The sequence below is a fragment of the Protopterus annectens genome, chromosome 4.part0, assembly GCF_019279795.1.
Source record: "Protopterus annectens isolate FY-2018-M chromosome 4.part0, PAN1.0, whole genome shotgun sequence".
NCBI lineage: Eukaryota > Metazoa > Chordata > Ceratodontiformes > Protopteridae > Protopterus > Protopterus annectens.
Window position 1 is genome coordinate 1,079,713,970 of NC_056733.1, and position 21,272 is coordinate 1,079,735,241.

General features: G+C 39.7%; 1 protein-coding gene across 1 annotated transcript in view; it reads right to left on the reverse strand.

The window, feature by feature from the left end:
• Positions 1-21,272, reverse strand: part of LOC122799750 (kinesin-II 85 kDa subunit-like) — an 888,373-nt gene that overhangs the window by 809,600 nt on the left and 57,501 nt on the right. The window lies entirely within an intron of this gene.

A 21,272-nucleotide genomic window follows, 5' to 3' on the forward strand; every position in this document is an offset into this window, starting at 1 on the left:
TTTATATGGAAAAACAGGCTGACTATACAGCATATTAACTAATGAAGTGTTATATTGAAACTGTAGCATCAGAACTATGATAAAACTATGTAACTAAATGTATGTGAAATAAAACAAAGGAAAGTTATGTTGAATACTTTTTGGAAAGTAATGCCAGAAACATAATGCCTCGGCTATAAGGCTTAATAAACTTGCTAACAAGTTGAAATGTAGGATGTTTTGTGACTTTCTAAAGACAGACTTGCCAAAGAAAAATTCATATCACACTGTATCCCTAGAAGACAATACAAACACAAATAACCACATTTTCTACATCCAATCAGCCTCCCAAATAAAACAAGAAAGTTTAAGACTTAGAACATAGAATAATGCTCAGTATTCCAGCTGCAATGGTATCCATCAAAAATATTGTCTTCCCTTGAGGTCATCAATTGTCGGAGATTAGAACCTTGTATGCATGTCATATATGAGAAAGTCAGGTATTGTGCTTTATACGACTGGAAAGTCAGCAGTGAACTGTCTCACAGATTGTGAACCAGAAACTATTTTGAAGGCACCTCAGAGGTGCTTATGTATGCTTCATGAAATAGAAAGACCGATTCCCAATTTGAAGGGGCAGAATTCACTAGAAGCTGTGTGCTCTCTGAATGTGAAATGTTGGCCATTCTAAAGGCCTTTCATTCTTATCATACTAAAGAATTTCTGCAGTTTTGCTCAAACCAGATCTCGACATAAAAGACAGAGAAAGATACAGCTATTTCACCAATTAATATTTAATTTCTCCACATGAATGAAATTAAAATCAAATCATTCCTTAGTCCATCAGATAAGTATTATACAGATAAGTATTATGGGGGCCGTCATGTTACTTGGTAGCCCTAGCTAAAACAAGCCTCTACCAACTATATTTTTAATAATCCTCATCCTGTCTAAGCCCCCCATGGTTTGACTGGATAAAGAAATTGTATAGTTTTACCAAAGCAAGGACATCATAGATTATTACTAGGCTAGCTACCCTTGCGGGCCATTTAAAGCCTAGCCAATTACCCCATGTGAGAATCAAACCCTGCACTTTGTGTCCGTAAGATAAACACCTTAACCATTATGCCAAATCCCACCCCAAATAAATAGCCCTTGACGGGCTTGAACTCAGGACCCTGCACACCATAGGCAAAGTAATTTACCAGTAAGCCACCTCAACTAATGAAACTAAAATCAAATCATTAACAGGACTTTATCAAATTATTTTGGCATGCATTGGGGGCACAAGGCAACATTTCCCTTTGTTCCCACATAAATTTAACTTAATGTTTGAAACCTTGACTCACAGGATTCAAGCATAAAAGGAAATAGTTGAATTTATGGAAGGATAAGGAGAATTCTGTAACATAATGGCTTGAATAGATAACACAGTCTTATTATTAGGTAATTAAAGAAAACACAGGCAATTGGTCCAATGGCTGTTAAAAATGTTTAGTCAGTACTCTGCATCCAAAATAAATGATTTAGAAGCAGAAGCCTTGCAACTAAGCATCCATCTGAGAAGAATAAACTGCTCTTGGCACAGTTTAATAAGTCTAATGTATCTGTGGCTTTTAAAAACAGTCTGAGACAGAAATTGATTCTTTATCTTCAGGTAAGGTAAAAGAAAACAGGAGACAGTCATTCCATCCATCCTCATGCACATGGGGTCAGGATGTCACTTCAGCAGTGACAATCGGTGACATTGAAATCTTGTGTCTGGAGAAATTGAGGCTCTGAAAGTGAGAGTCTCCCTGCGACAGGTTTTCTTGTCTGAAACTGTGAACGGAATTCCCTATATATATATATATATATATATATATATATATGGAGCAGTGTCATTTCGCCAAAAATCCATTTCACCGAAAATGTCTGACATAGGGTCCAAATCATTGAAAACCCATTTCGCCGAAAATAGTACTGACAGTTTATATGCCCTTTTCCCCACTGTAGTGCAATCGCAGAGTGAGAATATTAAAGTAGGGGGTGTGGGGGCACAGCCCCCCACAACAAGGGGTGTAGGGGTATAGCCCTGTACCCAGTACAGTTTAATATTGTCTAGTATTGTTTTATATTGTCCAGTCCCTATTAAAAGGATGAGTATGTAGTTTATAACCTGAGTAGGTGGGGGGGCTACTCCCCCCACCCCCCCTACTTTAATATTCTCACTCTGAGATCGCACTACAGTGGGGAAAAGGGCATATACACTGTCAGTACTGTTGTCGGTGAAATGGATTTTCGGCGATTTGGACCCTGTGTCAGAAATTTTCGGTGAAATGGATTTTTGGCGAAATGTAAATATATATATATATATATATATATATATATATATATATATATATATATATATACACATATAGGTTCATAGGTTGGTACTAGGCTATCGGCCCTAGGGCCTATACAAGCCTAGCCATAACAATTCCCTGGATATTTCTTCCCAAAATATTTACTTCCCTGGACCCCTGTCTAGCAGGGTGACTGATATGATCCCCGGGGTGAATTTCCTATCTCCAATCCAATTGTCAAGGTTCCTTTTGAAGAAGGCCAAGGAGACGCTCTGCTTGACATGTTTGGGCAGTCTATTCCAGAGTATAGGGAGTCTCTGGGTCAGGAACCTATCCCTCCAGCATGTTTTGTTCATTGTGATGACAAGGTTTAGATCCCTGGAGCATGTGGTTCTCAGGGATTGGGATTTCTTTAAGTGGAGCATGTCCAACAGCTCAGGGTTTGACATGGCCTTTTATGTTAAGCAGAGATTGCCTCTGAGTAGAGTATTTTTTTTTTTTTTTTTTTTGGAAAGACACAAGAGAAATGTTGGTGTGATTTATGTGGAATAATGCACAGCTGCAGACAGTCAGGTATCATCTGATATTAAAATTAAATAGTAGTAGGTGAAGCCCACCTGAGTTAACATGGAACAACCAAGCTCTTATCCTGGTGAGAAGCTCTCATAGAAGTAAATCCTCCCAAGTGGGTAAACATAGAAATTATAAAAGGAAAGATTCAGGTTTGCAATGCAGAAGGGTGTTTACAGCCCCCTCTATGATCTTTTAAAAATAAAATCATGAAAGCCCTGACAATGAAATGTGGTTAGACATTTGGATAGATAGAAACAATCTTTGATACTTCAGGATATTGTAGATGCCAATCTAAAATGGCTGAATACTATTGTCTTGCATACCTCTCAACCTCTTAGTACAAGTAATCTGGACAAAAGATAATAGGAGGACAAAGGCTAGGCACAGTTTTTAAATATTGCTCTTATAAACTTAGAAAGTTGATAGAATAAAGGGCCGGATTTACAAAAGCTTGCACAGAGTTGTAGAGTAGTGTAAGATGTCAAACAGGCAATATGTCTGCCATGCGATCCAGGAACAGCCGGCAGGGGCATGCATGAGAGCTGCTAAAGCTACTCTTGCACGGACAGCGTCATGGTATGCAAATTACCTAATTTGCTGCTGAAAGCTATGCAAATGAGGTACATTTGCAATCCAGGAAACACTAACCTGTCCGTGGAAGATTAGTGTTATCTGCAGAAATGTACTCCATTGGTAACGGAGTACCGTTCTGCAAATAGCTAAACGGAGCTATGACAGCTCCAAATAAAGGATGCATACAGTTGAGGAAACATTTATAAATGTTTTAAAATATAAAAATCTAACTTTTTTTCCCCGATCTCCAATGTTTAAGCATAGCGCAGCACCGCTCAAACGTGCGGCGTTTTATAAAACAAGAAAATAATTTAAAAATAGCCAAAAATAGGCATTTTTCACTAAAAAGCTTATCATGCCATTCAGGTGAATGGCAGGCTGAAGACAACATGGCCACTGAGTAGTGGTTGCTAAGGGGGGGGGGGGCTCAGTGTGAGAGATGTAACCATGCATTAGTAGGCAATCCTATAAAAATGAGGATAAAGATAGTGAATCCCAAAAATAATTTAAAAATAGCCAAAAATAGGCATTTTTCACTAAAAAGCTTATCATGCCATTCAGGTGAATGGCAGGCTGAAGACAACATGGCCACTGAGTAGTGGTTGCTAAGGGGGGGGGGGGGGGCTCAGTGTGAGAGATGTAACCATGCATTAGTAGGCAATCCTATGCAAATGAGGATAAAGATAGTGAATCCCAATTTTCCCCATCGTGTGAGCCATGTCCCAAGAGTGTAAGAGTAGGAGTAGGTGAGTAGTAGAGTAGAATATACATAACATCATGAGGGGGTGTGTCAGAAAGGCTGTAAGCTAATTGGAGCACAGTGGTTTGTCTTTGCCCTGAGTTGCTCAGGATTGCAAGAGCCGTGCCTACAGTTGTCCTATTTGAAAACCTGAAATCAAAGGTGCACACTGTTAAAAGATCATAAATTTCTTGCAAGCATGCACATAGTGTGTGTGTGTGTGTGTGTGTGTGTGTGTGTGTGTGTGTGTGTGTGTGTGTGTGTGTGTGTGCATGTGTTTGCACTTGTTTGCGCGGCTCTGCCTCGGTCGGAAACAGAAAGGCAAAAGGAAGGAAAAGAAGTAGTAGGAAGTTAACCAAGGAGAACTAGCAGAGCTGCCAGGTGAAATATATCAGAATCAACCAATTACACAGGCAGCAGAATATCCCAGCCCAGCCAAGCACTTTAAACTCTGCAAACAGCATCCCCCCCCCCTGTTTTTTCCCAAGAACTCTGCAACACTGCAGTATACAAAGAGGGAAAGCTTAAAAAGCTTAAGTCAGACAAAATGTTAGGGGCTGCTCTTGCTATCATAAACCAACCTGTGCAAGGTGCTGAGGGTGGTGATGCTGTGAATGCTGCTGAGCGACCCACAGTGAGGAGACGGAGAAGAGTGTACAGACCCAGGGTAACCTACCAGGGGCTACATGAGCTGGAGATAGTGGAGCACTATAGGGTGGACAGAGACCTCCTGCAGCAAATTGTTGAGCTGTGCTGGCCACGCCTCACACACTGAACCAACAGAGGGGAACCCGTCCCAGTGGATGCCAAGGTATGTGTTGGCATAAGAATACTAGCTACAGGTACCTTCCAAAGACCAACTGGTGATATGATGGGGATTTCACAAGCATCAGCATCCAGGGTACCAGTTCCAGGATGCCATGTCAGCACATGTCGGGGACCACGTATATTTCCCCAATTCCCGTGAGGCACTGGCCAGCAATATGCATCTTTTCCACCAAATAGCAGAATACCCTGAGGTAGTGGGTGCAATAGACTGCACGCACATATGCATCAAAGCACCACCCGGTGAGCAGGGTAGGGTCTACATCAACTGCAAAGGCTTCCCCTCCATCAACTGTCAGATCATGTGCAATGCCCAAGGCATAATAATGAATGTATGTGCTGGCTGCCCTGGAAGCTATCACGATTCCCACATCTGGCATCTGACACAGCTGTACCAGAGATTTGCCAATGGGGACATCCCTGATGGTCACCTAGTGGGGGATGCTGGATACACACTGGAGCCGTGGCTGATGACACCCATCAGAAATGCACACACACCTGAACAAGAACTCCATAATGAGGCACACGCACAAACAAGAAACATAATTGAGCATGTGTTTGGGATGCTCAAGTCACGGTTCTGGTGCCTGGACACATCTGGTAGAGCCTTGCAGTACTCACCAACTACATGTACCCAAATTATTATGGTATGTAGCATGCTACACAATATGATCCTGTGGAAACAGCTGCAGCAGGAACAGCATGGGGCAGGGCCAAACAGCCCCCCACCATTGCCAAGGCCTGCACAGGCACAGCGTGACTCGGAGGAGGAACAACCTGAGCCTGCCCCATCATCTGAGGCATGAGTGCCCTATTTTAAGCAATATAAAGCACTGCTAAGTACATTTTACCAGTATTAAGCATATTTAAATACAATTGTGCATAGCTGCACACCGTGCTAACCAGCAATGTTGGACAACGTTGGGCAATGTTGGACAATATTGGGCAATGTTGGGCAAAGTCGGGCAAAGTCGAGCAAAGTCAGGTAAACATGTTCACACCTGCTTTACTGTTCCTTAACCAGTCAGGTCTGCCCAGCAGGAAAATAAAAAGAGTTGACAGGGCTCGAACTCAGGATACTGTGCACTACAGTCACAATACTGAACCACTAAGCCATGACAGCATTTCACTGGCACAGAAACAACTTAAGTCACTCACACATACCAGTTGGGGGGGGGGTCACATACCTAACAGTCACAGCCAGCAGAACAATTGTAGACAAATGCAAACACAAACAAATGCTGTATCATGCCCTCTGAAGAGACATATGAATAACCTCCCCCCCAGGCCTATGCAGACAGATAACAGCAGTCAAGGCAGTGTGATGTGGGTTGGGTATTCACAAACTAATATGCATGTAATTGGAAGCTAAGGTCTGTAGTACAGTGGTATGCCTCAAGCCAGTATGATAGGTAACAGCACAAACTAGAATTGAGTACCTGACATATCAGTGCAGGCCTAGCAAATGTGTATAAGTGTCAGGTGTACCCCTCATCCTAAGTACACTCACATTAACAATTAGGTGTGTCCCCCTGGGTAGAAATGTACACATAATAGCTGTCCCCTCTGTATGTAGAAATGTTGATAAGTCTATGCAAATTGACTCATGGAAGCCCTGCAGGCACAGCGTGCTTCCTGTTGATGTACTACACAAAGGTGAGCCCTGAAGTAAAAACCAACTTGATTTTTCACACACATATAGTATATATGCCCATAGTGGGCATGCTCACACACTTAAACAAATTTAGCAAATTTCAGTCAGCAACATACTGAAAGGTCATACTGGGCATGCTTACACACTTAAACCATGTCTGAGTACAGCAGTGGGCCATACATATCTGGCAGTTGCAGTTCTTACTCCAGACACTTGTCACTATTCACCAATCCTGCCTTGTGCACACAGTGATATGAAAACAGACCCATATAATATATTGGACCCCTGTCATAATCAAACTATGTACTACAAGTACTTAAGTTATTCAAAGAAAGTGAAAATCCAAAGAAGATCAATAAATCTCCGATCAGTATCATCAAGAAACAATGAGCACTCCTAACATTATCCATTATCCAAGCCATGTTCTGGCAAAAATATTGCCAAAGAGAACCATGAAGCTTTCTTTCACTATGTCATAAATATCAGTGTAAACTCATATATGTTCTGAGTCAGTGCAAAGTGTAAATGAATACATGTACATGACTGACATTGCCAACATCTTGTCAGACAGGTTCATACATATTTAACTCCCCTCTCACTGACAAAAGGGCCCATTACCATACCTGGATATTGTGAAAACCCAGAAATCACATATACAATGGTTAAACAGCTCTATCCAAACCTAAAAACATGGCGTCTATGGGATGACATGGTTTCCCTGGCTGTGTCATATGTGAACTCCAAAACAAACAGACCCTGCACCTGAACATTCTGTTGAGACTCACCTTCTGTACAGGATATGAAACTGTTGAATGGGTTACATCAACGTTTGGCACACTCCACAAGTGTTGGTGCACAACAGACCATGGGAACTATTTTCTTATAAGCCTAATAAGCCTGATTTGCAAGGCCATGGAGTCCATCATTATGGAACTCATAAACAGAGCTATTGGGAGCCTACAAACACCCAACCCTACCCATTTTGGTTTGGTCAGGGGCAGATCATGGTTCCTAAACCTGCTAGACAGTTTTCAAGGCAGTTACCCAGGACATACATCAATGAAATGAGCTATACACGGTCTACATAGACCTTGAAAGGCCCTTTTGCAACATCCCACACACATGTCATATCCACAAAATCAACAACCTGTGCATAAACACGTATGTCATCGAATAGATTGCCAACTGGGGCACAGATAGATCACACAAGGTAAGAATTGTGGTCTCCCTTTTGGACTGTAAGCTGGTAACAACTGCTGTCCCCCATGGCTCATTCCTGGGACCCCACATGTCTGGTGTATACTTTTCAGAAATACAGTCAAACACACGAGGGCTATGGTTAGCAAAGTTTGTGGATGACTGCAAAAAGGTTGTCATAATCGATGTTTGGGACAACAGAGACATCCTTAAAAAGGATCAGAGTCAGACAGATGTGGTGTCAAAATTATGGCCTTGAGCTGCAGTCATACAAATACCACATAGGTACCAACACCCTAAATATGGAGGTAATAATAAGCGATCTATGGACACATGTGGATAGTCATCTCTACTTCCAGAAACACATTCACAAAGTGGTTAGAAAATCATGCTATGTGTTCCCACAAATTGCCAAGGTCTTTGCATGTAGGTCGAAGGAGGTTCCCTCTACTCATCAGTCATCAGACCCATCAGAGAGTATCACAGCACACTTGCAATGAATCTGACTAGGCACCTTCAGCAGCTGGAAAGACCACTGAAGTACCTCAACAAGAGGATTACTGGCCTCAGACAGTTGCCCCATGCAACAAGACTGAATTTAACTCAATCTGTACTCAGTTGCATACTGTCTACTCAGGCGATCTCTGCCCAACAGACAGGTCCATGTCCAATGAAGAACTGATGTACATGCGCTATCTGAAGTAAACCCAAGCTCACTGTGCCACATGCTCTAGGGATATAATCATCACAACAATAAATAGAACATGTTGGAGGATACATTACTAACTCACAGACTTCCCTTCCTTTGGAACAGGCTCCCAACCTACATTAAGCTGAGTCCCTCACTGACACTCTTCCAGAGGAGCCTTAATGAGTGTATGTGAAACTGAAGTGTCACACCATGGATCACTTTATCAGCTCTACTACTACAGAGGCCTAAGGAACTAACCCCATGTGGGGTGATAGCTGCACACCATGGCCATACTAATATATGCCTTCAGGCAGATAGCCTATTACCTACATATGTACCTATATATTTGTAGGGGGAACACAGTATAATAAGCCAAAGATGGATGGGTAGAGACGTGTGTAAGAGGGTGACCATGACAGGGAGCCATCCAGGACTGTCCCACCCAGCACACATCCCAATGGCACAAAAGACATGAGGTGCACATCTCACCCAGTGTACATAACAGCCACTAGTATCTGTAAGCATTACAGTGTTTGTGGTCCATGTGCCTGCTGTACAACATGGCTGTACAATAAAGTACACATCTACTATCTTGTTCTTTGTATCTGGGAGGTAAATACCTTAATCATTATGCCAATCCCTATCTTAGTTAGATAAACAGAGGATACAATAAGGAGATCACTGGTTAAAAAGGGTGTAGGGGAATTTCAAGACATTACTTGAAATAAAAGAAAAATAAATTCTCAGCACTTTTTGGATAAAGATGATGTTTATTAACTAGAATAATCTTTCTGCATAAGCAGTGACAGTAAATGACCTTCATGTGAACGTGAAAAAGTATCTGCCAAATGAGGATAATGATTGCAGAAGTGGGAGTGCAAAGTAGATTTGGAAGACCCAGTTACCCTCCTCTGCCGCCGTTAAGTATGAAATGATGTAGAGAAAAATACTGCAAGGAACCACCACGATGTAAAATCCACAGTTTAATTGGAAGAACAAGTGCTTTCACACACCATCCCGGTGTGCTTCATCGGGTTACAATTAAACAATTTAAAATCCGCATTTATATACAAAAACTTCATCAATCATTCCATTAAAGTCTCAATTAATATATATAAATTTAAACATTTAAAAGGGAAATGACATTTCGTGCCATAGACAATTTTCTCCTATACAGAAAGAAACAATGCAGTAAAACAAGCAGTATAGTACAATAACGCTGCTTAACTTCCCCTAATATGCCTGTCGGCTTAATAATAATTAAAACTCTTAACTTGCTTCCCAAATCACACAGAAGAGGCTATATTTTATGCATTTGGTATTTAACCCAAAGTATGATAGCATAGATGTAAAAATTCATATGCCTGCACAAATATTAACAATGTTACAGATAATTATATATATACAGATAAATACATATATATAAATGATATAAGATGAAACAAAATATACACATGATATAAAATATATAACTTGAAGTGTCTAAAGAAAGTTAATCTAAATACTCCATTTAATATATCTGAATCAAGTATAATTAATTTATAAAATATATTTAATCAACATCAATAGCAATGTAGCCATGATAAACTTACTTATTTATTTGTTTATTTATACCATTAATATACACTGGCCATTTGATTATAATAAAATGAATATTAATAGATGTGTATGCTATAATATAAAAAGCATGTATAGAATTAATATACATAATACAAAAATGTATAATGTAAAAACACTAAATATATAATTTATAAAATCCAATGTACAGGATCATGACATTTATTGTCTAAAGTTGCCCTAAAAGAGCCGGTCTAATATTAACAATGGAATTAAGACCCGGTTCTATATGGGCTCTTAATTTCAAAATCCACTTTAATTCACATAACTCAAGGGTACCAATGGGATCTTTTTCTCTCTTATTTTCATTCACTATTTGGATTACCCTGAATTTAAATACATGTTGTGGAAATGTTTGACAATGTTTGGCCAGGACGTTGGTAAGATTACCCTTTCTAATATCATACACGTGGTTATAGACCCGATCTTTGAGTCTTCGTTTGGTCATACCCATGTAGTATGCTGTGCACAAGTCACAAGTAGCTAGGTAGATGATATTCCTAGTATCACATGTGGCATAAAACATCGGGTTAAAGGCAATATTCAAGTCCGGAACATCAAACACCTGCACAGTGGATAAATATTTACATATGCTACATTTCTTACAGGGATAAGTACCTTTTTTATAAATATCTCTGATATCTAACTGTCTAGAGTCCATTTTTTCTTTGCATAATAGCCTCTTCAAATTTAGGCTGTTGTTAAACCTAAAAGTTGGTTTATTTCCCACTATCTGTGATATAACGGGATCAAGTAATAAAATCTTCCAATTATTCTGTATAATCTGTATAATATGGTCTATATCATTCGTATATTTTATACTAAATGGTATTTCGATCTTTTTTCCTTCAATACTGTAATTATAGTGGCCTTTCCTCCTGTAAACAGGAGTTTCTAAAGCTACTGTTGCTAGATCATTTATCAATGCTGCAGGATATCCCCTATTCACAAAGCAGTTTTTTTGAAAATTCACTAACTTCAGCACATCCTCCTGAGAGCTACAAAGCCTAGATATTCTATTCATCTGGCCTTTTACTACATTACGAAAAATGTAGCGGGGGTGCATGCTGTCAAAATGCAAGATGCCATTTTTCCAGCATGGCTTCCGATATAAGGAAGTGGCAATCTGATTATTTATATCCTTCGTGATGGTAATGTCTAAGAAGTTCACACTAGAGGCAGAATATTCATAGGTGAACCTCAAAAAAGGAGTGGTGGACTCCATGTAAGTAACAAATTCATGCAAAGAGTCTACCCCCCCATTCCAAAATAACAGAATATCATCAACAAAACGTTTGTACAGGATGACATTCTTAAACCTAGGATTGTTGAAAATGAACTCCTTTTCCCATTGGTAAATGGTCAGGTTTGCATACGCATTGGCACAGGGAGTGCCCATTGCCACTCCCCATGTCTGCGTATAAATCTGATCTTTAAATAGAAAGATGTTATTGTTTAAGACCATATCTAATAACGTACAAATTACCAATTGGTCATTATTGTCCATAGTGTTGCAAAGATGTAGGTATTCCCTTATTGCATCAAGGCCAAACTCGTTTGGGATACTGGTAAACAAGTTCTTGATATCTAATGTTACCATTAATGTACCACTATATAACTTGGCACCAACAATATCTTGTTGTAAATCCTTCAACAGTCCATAAGTATCTTTTAGAACCGACGGAATTGAATTAACTAGAGGACCTAGTTTAGACTGTATATAGATGGATGCATTTTCAGTCACCCAATGCCTCCCAGACACTATGGGTCGCAAAGGAGGGGGATCCTCTCCTTTGTGCATTTTGGGAAGCCCTTTTATCAGGGGGATTAATGGGGAATCTACTATTAGAAAATCATATAAAGACTTACTAATGCTTCTAGTCATAAGCATATCATATATAGCATCATAAACATATCTTATCATGAAACTGAACTGTCACACCATGGATCACTTTATCAGCTCTACTACTACAGAGGCCTAAGGAACTAAACCCATGTGGGGTGATAGCTGCACACCATGGCCATACTAATATATACCTTCAGGCAGATAGCCTATTACCTACATATGTACCTATATATTTGTAGGGGGAACACAGTATAATAAGCCAAAGATGGATGGGCAGAGATGTGTGTAAGAGGGTGACCATGACAGGGAGCCATCCAGGACTGTCCCACCCAGCACACATCCCAATGGCACAAAAGACATGAGGTGCACATCTCACCCACTGTACATAACAGCCACTAGTATCTGTAAGCATTACAGTGTTTGTGGTCCATGTGCCTGCTGTACAACATGACTGTACAATGAAGTACACATCTACTATCTTGTTCTTTGTATCTGGGAGGTAAATACCTTAATCATTATGCCAATCCCTATCTTAGTTAGATAAACAGAGGATACAATAAGGAGATCACTGGTTAAAAAGGGTGTAGGGGAATTTCAAGACATTACTCGAAATAACAGAAAAAAAAATTCTCAGCACTTTTTGGATAAAGATGATTAACTAGAATAATTTTCTGCATAAGCAGTGACAGTAAATGCAGTAAATGACCTTCATGTGAACGTGAAAAAGTATCTGCCAAATGAGGATACTGATTGCAGAAGTGGGAGTGCAAAGTAGATTTGGAAGACCCAGTTACCCTCCTCTGCCTCCGTTAAGTATGAATTGATGACATAAAGCTGTCTGGTCTAAAACTAACACGCCAAGTTATTCATTCCAGTTTGGTATATTCTATGTAACCCTTAAATCATGCATCAGTTTTCTTGTCACTTCATTTGAAAATGACTTGTGAAAAAGATCCTACACATTTATCATACTTTGCTTATCAGCACAAGCCATATACAGCTGTCTAAACCACTAACATCCTGTTGCATTTATTTTGCTGACCTTTCAGTCATGTTTGCATTCTCCCATGTCGTGCCAGCTATATAACGTTACATTTGTCTTGTTATTCCACTGCAGATCTGAGTACTTAAAATGGAGTTTTGGCTATAGACCTGTGTGTTTTAATCTTTTCTCTTATCAAGTTAATAAGTAAAACATGTTGTTGAACAGGAAATTATAACAGCATCTGAGCCGTATACGTACAGATAAAAAAAAAAAACATACATATTCTGGCAGTAGATATGACTCAACTTCGTCTATTCATTATTTACTGGACAATCTGCAGTTGATACTTATCTATCAACTTATTACCTACCTACCTACCTACCGCCATCTTCATAAGGATAGCCTTCTGTCTGCCCCATCACATGTTTGAATTCAGCCACTGATTTTGAGTCCACTACCTGTTTGGAAAAATTTTGAGAATCACTTACCACCCTTCATGAGACATAGCACTTTCTTACATCTATCTTGAGCCACCTGCATTATAACACTAAACTATATAGCCTTGTTCTTATGCAGCTCTGTTTTTGAAGTATGGTACCCACTTGGCCTCATCAGTTCTAGTGGAGTATTTCAACATTTACATCATGCCCCCCCCCCATTTCCTGTCATTAACGTTATATATAAATATAAAGAGCTCTACATCCCTGTTTATATGGCTTCTGATACAGGTCATACAACAGTATATACATGTCCTGTTCTGAAATCCCTGTCTCCATCATGTTGATGAGGTTTTCAAAAATATGCATAGTTCTCTAGATTAGGTTTGACAACTGTCAACACAGGCTGGTAGGCAATAACTAGTATTTTTTTATGCTGTCTCTTACAATTTCCAGAATTACATCCTTGCTAATTTTTCACACTTATTTTTTCCTTCCTTTTTTCTTGTTTGTTAAATGGCTAAATTATCTGGCCCTTTTCAAAAGCAACATGTATATAGACAGTTTAGTGCAGGTTATGTTTTTGAAAGGCAGGAGGAAATGAGAGTAGCAGGTAAAAACCCACACAGACATAACCAGAGAGCCAGGATTTAACCTCTGACCCTAAAGCTCTAAGTAGACATTTTACCTCATGTCACTGTTCTGTCCTTGCTGCTTGTCAGTCATCTGGTACGACAAACCTTAGATCCCACTTGTTTTCGGTTGCTAATACTACACAGTGCAAAACTCTCTATACTTCATTCCTGGGTATTTGCTGTCCAAATGAAGCAGTCTGCTTTTTCTGGCACTGGATTTAGGCTGGGGTTACTTTAGCCCAGTCCTCTAATCTAGTCAGTTCTATGTGTTCTGTTGCACAGCCAGTGTTTAACAAAAGATATCCCCCAGGATTCAATAAACGTCATGTAGGGTTAGTGTCAAGCCTACACAGAGTTTATGTGCTTGAGCAATGAGCAACAACACTAATTGCATTTGCATGTCACTCATCGGGCTTCCATGGATACAAACAAAGTGGCATGGCCAGTAATGGTGTTCTGCGGGGAAGGAAACCATGTACAACAGAACAAACGCACATAGAACATGCAGACAAGTTTATCTATGGACAAACTTGCTCTGCAAAATTGTGTGGACAGCCACAATGACTACCAGGGCTAAAATTAATAAAATGACTGTAGTAGCAACACATTATAAGAAAGTGTACTCAGTGCAATGTAAACTACAACATGCTTTTTGGTGTACATAAATAAAAGATGTTGTGGGGATCATCAAGGGTTAATAGAATGCACTAGAAATACACTGGTCTGGGAAAGTGTGTACATTAAAACGGCCATAGACATGAATGGTAGGAATGAGGAAAGAGGACATATGAAACATGGTCATGTTCACAAGATGAGGGCAGGCATGTCAATGCATGTACATGCCAAATAGCAGAGCACACACTGCTGTTTACACCTTCCATTTAAGCATAATTATATCATCACGCATTATAGTATATATGTGAATGTCACAAAAGGTTACATGTCAATGGAGATGAATAGTTGTGATATAAATATCACTGACATAATCACTGGAGAGGACGTTTAACAAGGACAGTATATTACAGTAGGGGGGTTTTACATATTGTGAGGGTCTGCAAAATGACTTGCTTGAATATGACTTAAATGTCTGCATAACTCTCAATCAATCATGGACACATAGCAACAGACTCATGGACAACTTTAGACTGAAGCAGGCACAGTCAGGGACAATTTTAAAGTAAGAACACTTTTAATCTGTGTCATTGACAGAATATGTGAGTGAACATTATTATACATGTTCTGCAGGAACAGACGTATACAACTGTAATGCTTGTCAGTATTTTACGAGGGGAATTTACCACACCTGCATCCAAAATGATCACTTTTTGGAGGGGTAAAGAGGGACAGTGTTAAACCTGGAGTTGAAATTAGGAGGCAGTACTGACCAGTTGAGACATCTGCATGACACATAAGCCTTAATCCACACCTGCAAGAATCAAAGCCATACCATCAATGTTGTCAATGAGCTGTGTATTAACTGGGTGTAACACAGAAAGATGTATCCCACATGCAGCTTGTAGAACACCTTGAAGGGAAGTCTGCACTGTCATATCCTAATGGGTATGCATCCCAAAGAATAGTTTGGTATGGCTAACAAGATGTGCGGGAACTCACTGTGCCAAATGCGATACACTTGGCTAAAGCATCCCTGGATAACACAGTTATCAGCCATATGGCTAACAACACTTTACAAACAACACATTGTTATGAGTAGATTCCCTACACACAGCTGTGTATTGCATGCATCTGCCACATGTAATATCAATGGATATTGTCTGAAGCATCTGCAACTGATGTGAGAATTAAGAAATTATCCATTATAATGAGTGGTACAGCAGTATATGAGACTGATGACAATGCATTAGTTATGCCCATGTGCACAGAAAGTACAGCACTGCAAACTCTAGCATCAATGGCCAAGGAAGCTGTCAGAGTGATATTGTTCACATACCAAACAATACATGGAGCTCTTAGCTGTACCTAGGCTACAACTGGACTTCATGGGATTATAGGTTCATAAGAGAGTAGTGGGCTAAAGTCCCAAGATCCCATAAAAGCCTAGCCATATTTAACACAAGTTTCAAGCTTTCAATAGCTATGTGAATAATGTTCACACAGGTATGAGCCTATACTATGTTACCTAACACAAACTGCCTCTATCCATGATGGACATGGCTGCACCTCTATCCATGATGGACATGGCTGTACCTCTATCCATGACAGACATGGCTGCAACATCAGGAGTACAATTATGATTAATCATCCATTAATCTAGATTGCACTTGGAGAGGGTCATGCAAGGCCTTTGCTTTATGTGAACGGGAAGCTTGTTCCAGAGAAGGAGTAGTGTCTGACAGATGTATCTCTCCAACTTGATTTTTATGTTCAGAGGCTAGGTTTACATCCTTAGAACAAGTGACCCTTGTGCAGTTTGCATTAACAATGTGTAATATTTCCATCAGGGCCAGACTGGAGACTGTCCTGTAGGCCAGACACAGATCGATCCTTTGTAGTGTGTAGAAGATAAAATACAGTGATATGGATTTCAGTCTCTCTGCGTAAGACTTATTGTTTATACCATGTATCTTCATTGTGTGAAAACTCTGGGGTTGCTCCACCAGTTGCAGATGTGTGGTGAGGTGCATGCAAAAGGGTATATTGTACTCAATTATTGGTGTGATGAAGGCCAAGTACAATAAAATTATAATGTCCATTGATGTGAATGGCCTGCCCATACTTAGGAGTTGTGCTGCATACAAAGGATTTGTGAACACATGGTGATGGAAATTCCGATTACTATCTACCTGACTACTCAGATCACATACCACTGGGTCTACCCATAGGGGTGTGCTGTCTGTATTGTAATTACCTTGTGTATTTGCTTTCCAAAAGGGAATAAATATGCTTTTTTGTTCATTTAGTGTTTCCATGGCTTTGGCACTGGTTCCTTTTTATGTGTTATTACTTTCTGCAGTATATCAATAGTGTTCTTGGATTCAATGGTTGTCCATAATTTGCAGTCATCCACAAAGCTAGTCAGACAAAGGCTGTCTAAGTTTGTCTTGACTTCTGAGAATTAATTAACAAACAGGAAAGGGCACAGTACAGAACCTTGAGGCATGGCCCTTCTCACTGGCATCTTACTAGAGGTGAATTCATACACTTTGACAGTACATGTCTTGTCAGTGATCTGGTTTACTATTGAATTAATGAAGCTGCATTGTTCAGCTGGTCACAATGTCAACCTAACATGCTGAATCCGTACTATCGAAAAGGCAGCCAACTGAATGCATCTACACCTGTAGTTCAATGTATTCGACATAGCAGGAGGTAATGTCAGTCACCCATGCTATGCAGCTTAACGTACTGTGACATTCTACAGTCAATGGTACATGTATTATTTTGTAAGGGGGCAAGCCCCCTGCACCCACCATGTCCCCTGCAAATTATATATGCAACTCCGAGATCACATTGCAGTGAGGAAATGGGTTAATTTCATGTTCTTCAATGAACTGCGATCTCCGTTCTCAATGCTGAACTCAGATAATCGACCTAAACTACCCATTCGCTGTAGTGTAGTCAGTGTTTTCTGGTTCAGCATTCTGCCCATTGGAAAAGTGCCTTTCAACCACATGCTGGTCGAGCACAGGCACTTCGCCAATTCAATAGTAAACCAGTGATCCATATGGCTACCACTTGGTGATGTACATGTTTATGCCCAGTGGAGACAGTTTGTCTGTAATACCTGAGTGTGGATTTGTGTCAAATGCCTTAGCCAGGTCAAGTTAGACGGGATGCACAATATTTTTTTCATCTATGCCCTTGGTGACCTTCTTGAATAAGTCAACAAGATCCAACAGACAGGATGTAGTCTTCATGTTTCAAAAATGGGTCGGGTACACAGTCAAGAAATTACTAGTGTCTTTTTTGATGTGGTCCATGATGATTCTTTGAGTTGCCTTACATATGAGGTGAGACAGGGTTATGGGTCTGTAATTCCCTGGTCAGATGGTGATCCCCTCTTGTTCAGATAGATGACAGTTGCTGTACCCCCTTGTTCCAGAACATATCCTGTCTGCAAGCAGGCAGGATGTGTTCAAATAGTGATCCAACTGTTCTGCTATGTCAGATTTTAAGTTATTGAAAAGGCAACCTGGGATGTTGTCAGGGCCCATTGATACTGTATTTTTAGCCTTAGAGACTGCACAGATGAGCTGATCTCCTAAGAAAATAAGCTAGTAATGTTTGCATGCAGCTAACAGATTGTCTATTTTCTCTGGCTAAGTAGGGTTGGTTGCATCCACAAACAGCTCTGTACTAAGTTATGTATTCCCCTTAACATTTCATACTTTTTTAAAAATGATTTGTGACAACACATCCAAATAAAACCCTGGGCGTGCATCACATGTCTCACAGTGGAACTGTTTACACAGTCATACAGCTCTACCTATGTTACGTAATTACATTGATTGCACGTCATATGCCTTTATGTTTTTCATTGTAAAGCTGTGTGTGAGTGACCTAATACCATGGATGGACACATTACGGATGAGGTGGATGTGGCTCATGAAGAACAGTTACTGGCACAAATGCTGATAGTCATATAATGGTGCTGGGAGCCATCTAAATAATCCCTGGGAATAGTAACACAATTTCACATACAATGAATTCCACAAGGTTACAATTGATCCAAAAGTTCTGATATGTTTGTGTATATAACAGCATTATAACATGTAAATGAAATAAGACTTATGTGCTCATGTAATAAGTATGACATCATATTGATGTATGTCACAGAGCATGTAATATCGGTAGGTATACACATGCACACATGTCATACTGCAGGTGTCACTGTGATGGTTGAAGAGAACTGCATAGAATGTTGATATACTCTACTACAAAAACACATCATAGTAAAGCAACAATAAATATAGTATCATCCCATGTCAACAGTATTCAGGAGGCATATTACTAAAACTGTTATGGAATGAACATGTAATCAAATGGCAACAGCAGCCATCAATACACTACCCCACATCATAGCTTGTAATATACTCTTGTAAGGTTACTCTACATCCACACCTCAAATTAACACATGTGGATGACAGCAATGTTGACATGTGCAATGTTTATAGGGTCATAGGACATTACCACATAAAATCATAGCCATTATTATACGAGTTAAAACAAAATCACTATATCTATATGATGGAAGATAGTACGTTTATGTGTGCATGTCTGTATGCATTTGATTGTATTACATACTGCCTTGGTCCATATGTTTCATGTGCACCACCCCATAACAGAATTAGCACTCACACATTCAGTGGTCTGGAGATGGCTGGCAGAGGGTCATAGAAGGACTCTGCTTTACAATCTGTGTATGCATCTTTGAGATGATGGCATCCTCCACTCCTCTGCAGTAAGGATGTTATGTGGACAGAGGGGGAAAAAGGGATGTTGGATTCATGAGGCTATGTTAAGGTTTCTCCTGATTGATAGTCAAATGAAAACAGCTTCAAAGGATCATACAATGACCATAATATACCACCATCCACACACACAGCAGTTGACTGTAGTCAGATGTGAACATTAAATCTGTGTATGTACAGAAGCTGGATTCCATACAATGTAGGACTAATGCCACGACACATGTCCCATTTTAACATTGTCAGGGTGCACTTTATAGAGAATGATAACATCATTATATGCTGGGAAGAAAATGTTGGAAGGAGTGTCTGACATAGATGTGGAGTCATATCTCGATGAACAATTGTCTCAAAATATTATTTGAATAAACACATACTCAACTTGACTGCCTTAAGATTAGACCCCTATCTAGTTAGAGAAGCTGGAAAACAGCACCACAGCACAGGATTGGCATAAATAGTGTCTAAGTGCACTTTGCAGAGGATGACAGCATTGGTATATGTTAACAAGATGTTTGGAAGAGTGTCTGAAATAGCTATTGGCTCACATGCTATTCTAAAATTATCAGCAGACTAATAATTGACTCAACATACACACACACACACACACACACACACACACACACATGCACGCGCGTGCGCTCGTGCAACCTGACTATAGTGAAATTAGAACTGTTACCTAACTAGTTTCACAAGCTAGAGAACTCTTTACCTAATAGTAGCACCACAGCACAACCCTAACTTTCATTGTATCAAAAAATACTTTAAAGCAGATGACATCATCAGTGTGTTGATAAGATGATGTTAGTAGGAGTGTGTCACACACTGTTCTAAAATGATCACAACAATGACAGCTAATGGAACATAAGCACACACAAACATTGACTGTAGTAAGATTAGAACTCCTACCTAACTAGTTACACAAGCTAGGGAACACAGTACTCAATGCAAGCACCACCGCACATGTGTGGTTTTCATACAATCAAACAGCACTTTTTAGCAGATCATATCATATATGTGTGTTGAGAAAGAAGATGTTAGTAAGAGTGTATCACACGCTGCTCTAAAATCTTATGCACAATGACAGTTAACTGAATGCAAACACACACAAGTTGACTGCAGCAAGATTAGAACTCATACCTAACTAGTTACATATGCTAGAGAACACAGTACTTAATGCAAGTGCCATGGCACAATACTGACTTTCATACTGTTGCAGAATAATTTATATCAGATGACATCACCAGCATATGTTTGGAGGCCTGTAGAAAGTGGCTGTGTAGTCAAGTAAGACTGTAAAACTTTCTTTCTCCATTTAACATGAGTGATGACAGTAGCACACACTCATACTCTTCTGACTACGCACATACACACACACAGTTGCACATACAAGATGTACACACAGTTTGGCTGTTGTGCTAATTGAACCACTATCTATTTTTTCCATTTGCATAAGAACACAGTAATTAATGTTTGCGCCATCACCAAAGTCTGTTTCTTCCTTGTCATAGTGATCTTTATAGAGGATGACATCATCATTACATGTTGCAGGTAACATAATACTGTTATGACACTGGTGTGCAAAGTGTGTACTTTGGATTTTCCATTTTGCTTGCAAAGTGCAGGCATACTTTAAAAGACAGCTTCTTAAAGTAGATTCAATAAGCTGCCATGAATGCATGTTGCAGAAGTGTGACATAATGCACCTGTTTCTCAATATGTTATGGACATTACACACTTTCAGTCACAAACACATACACACACA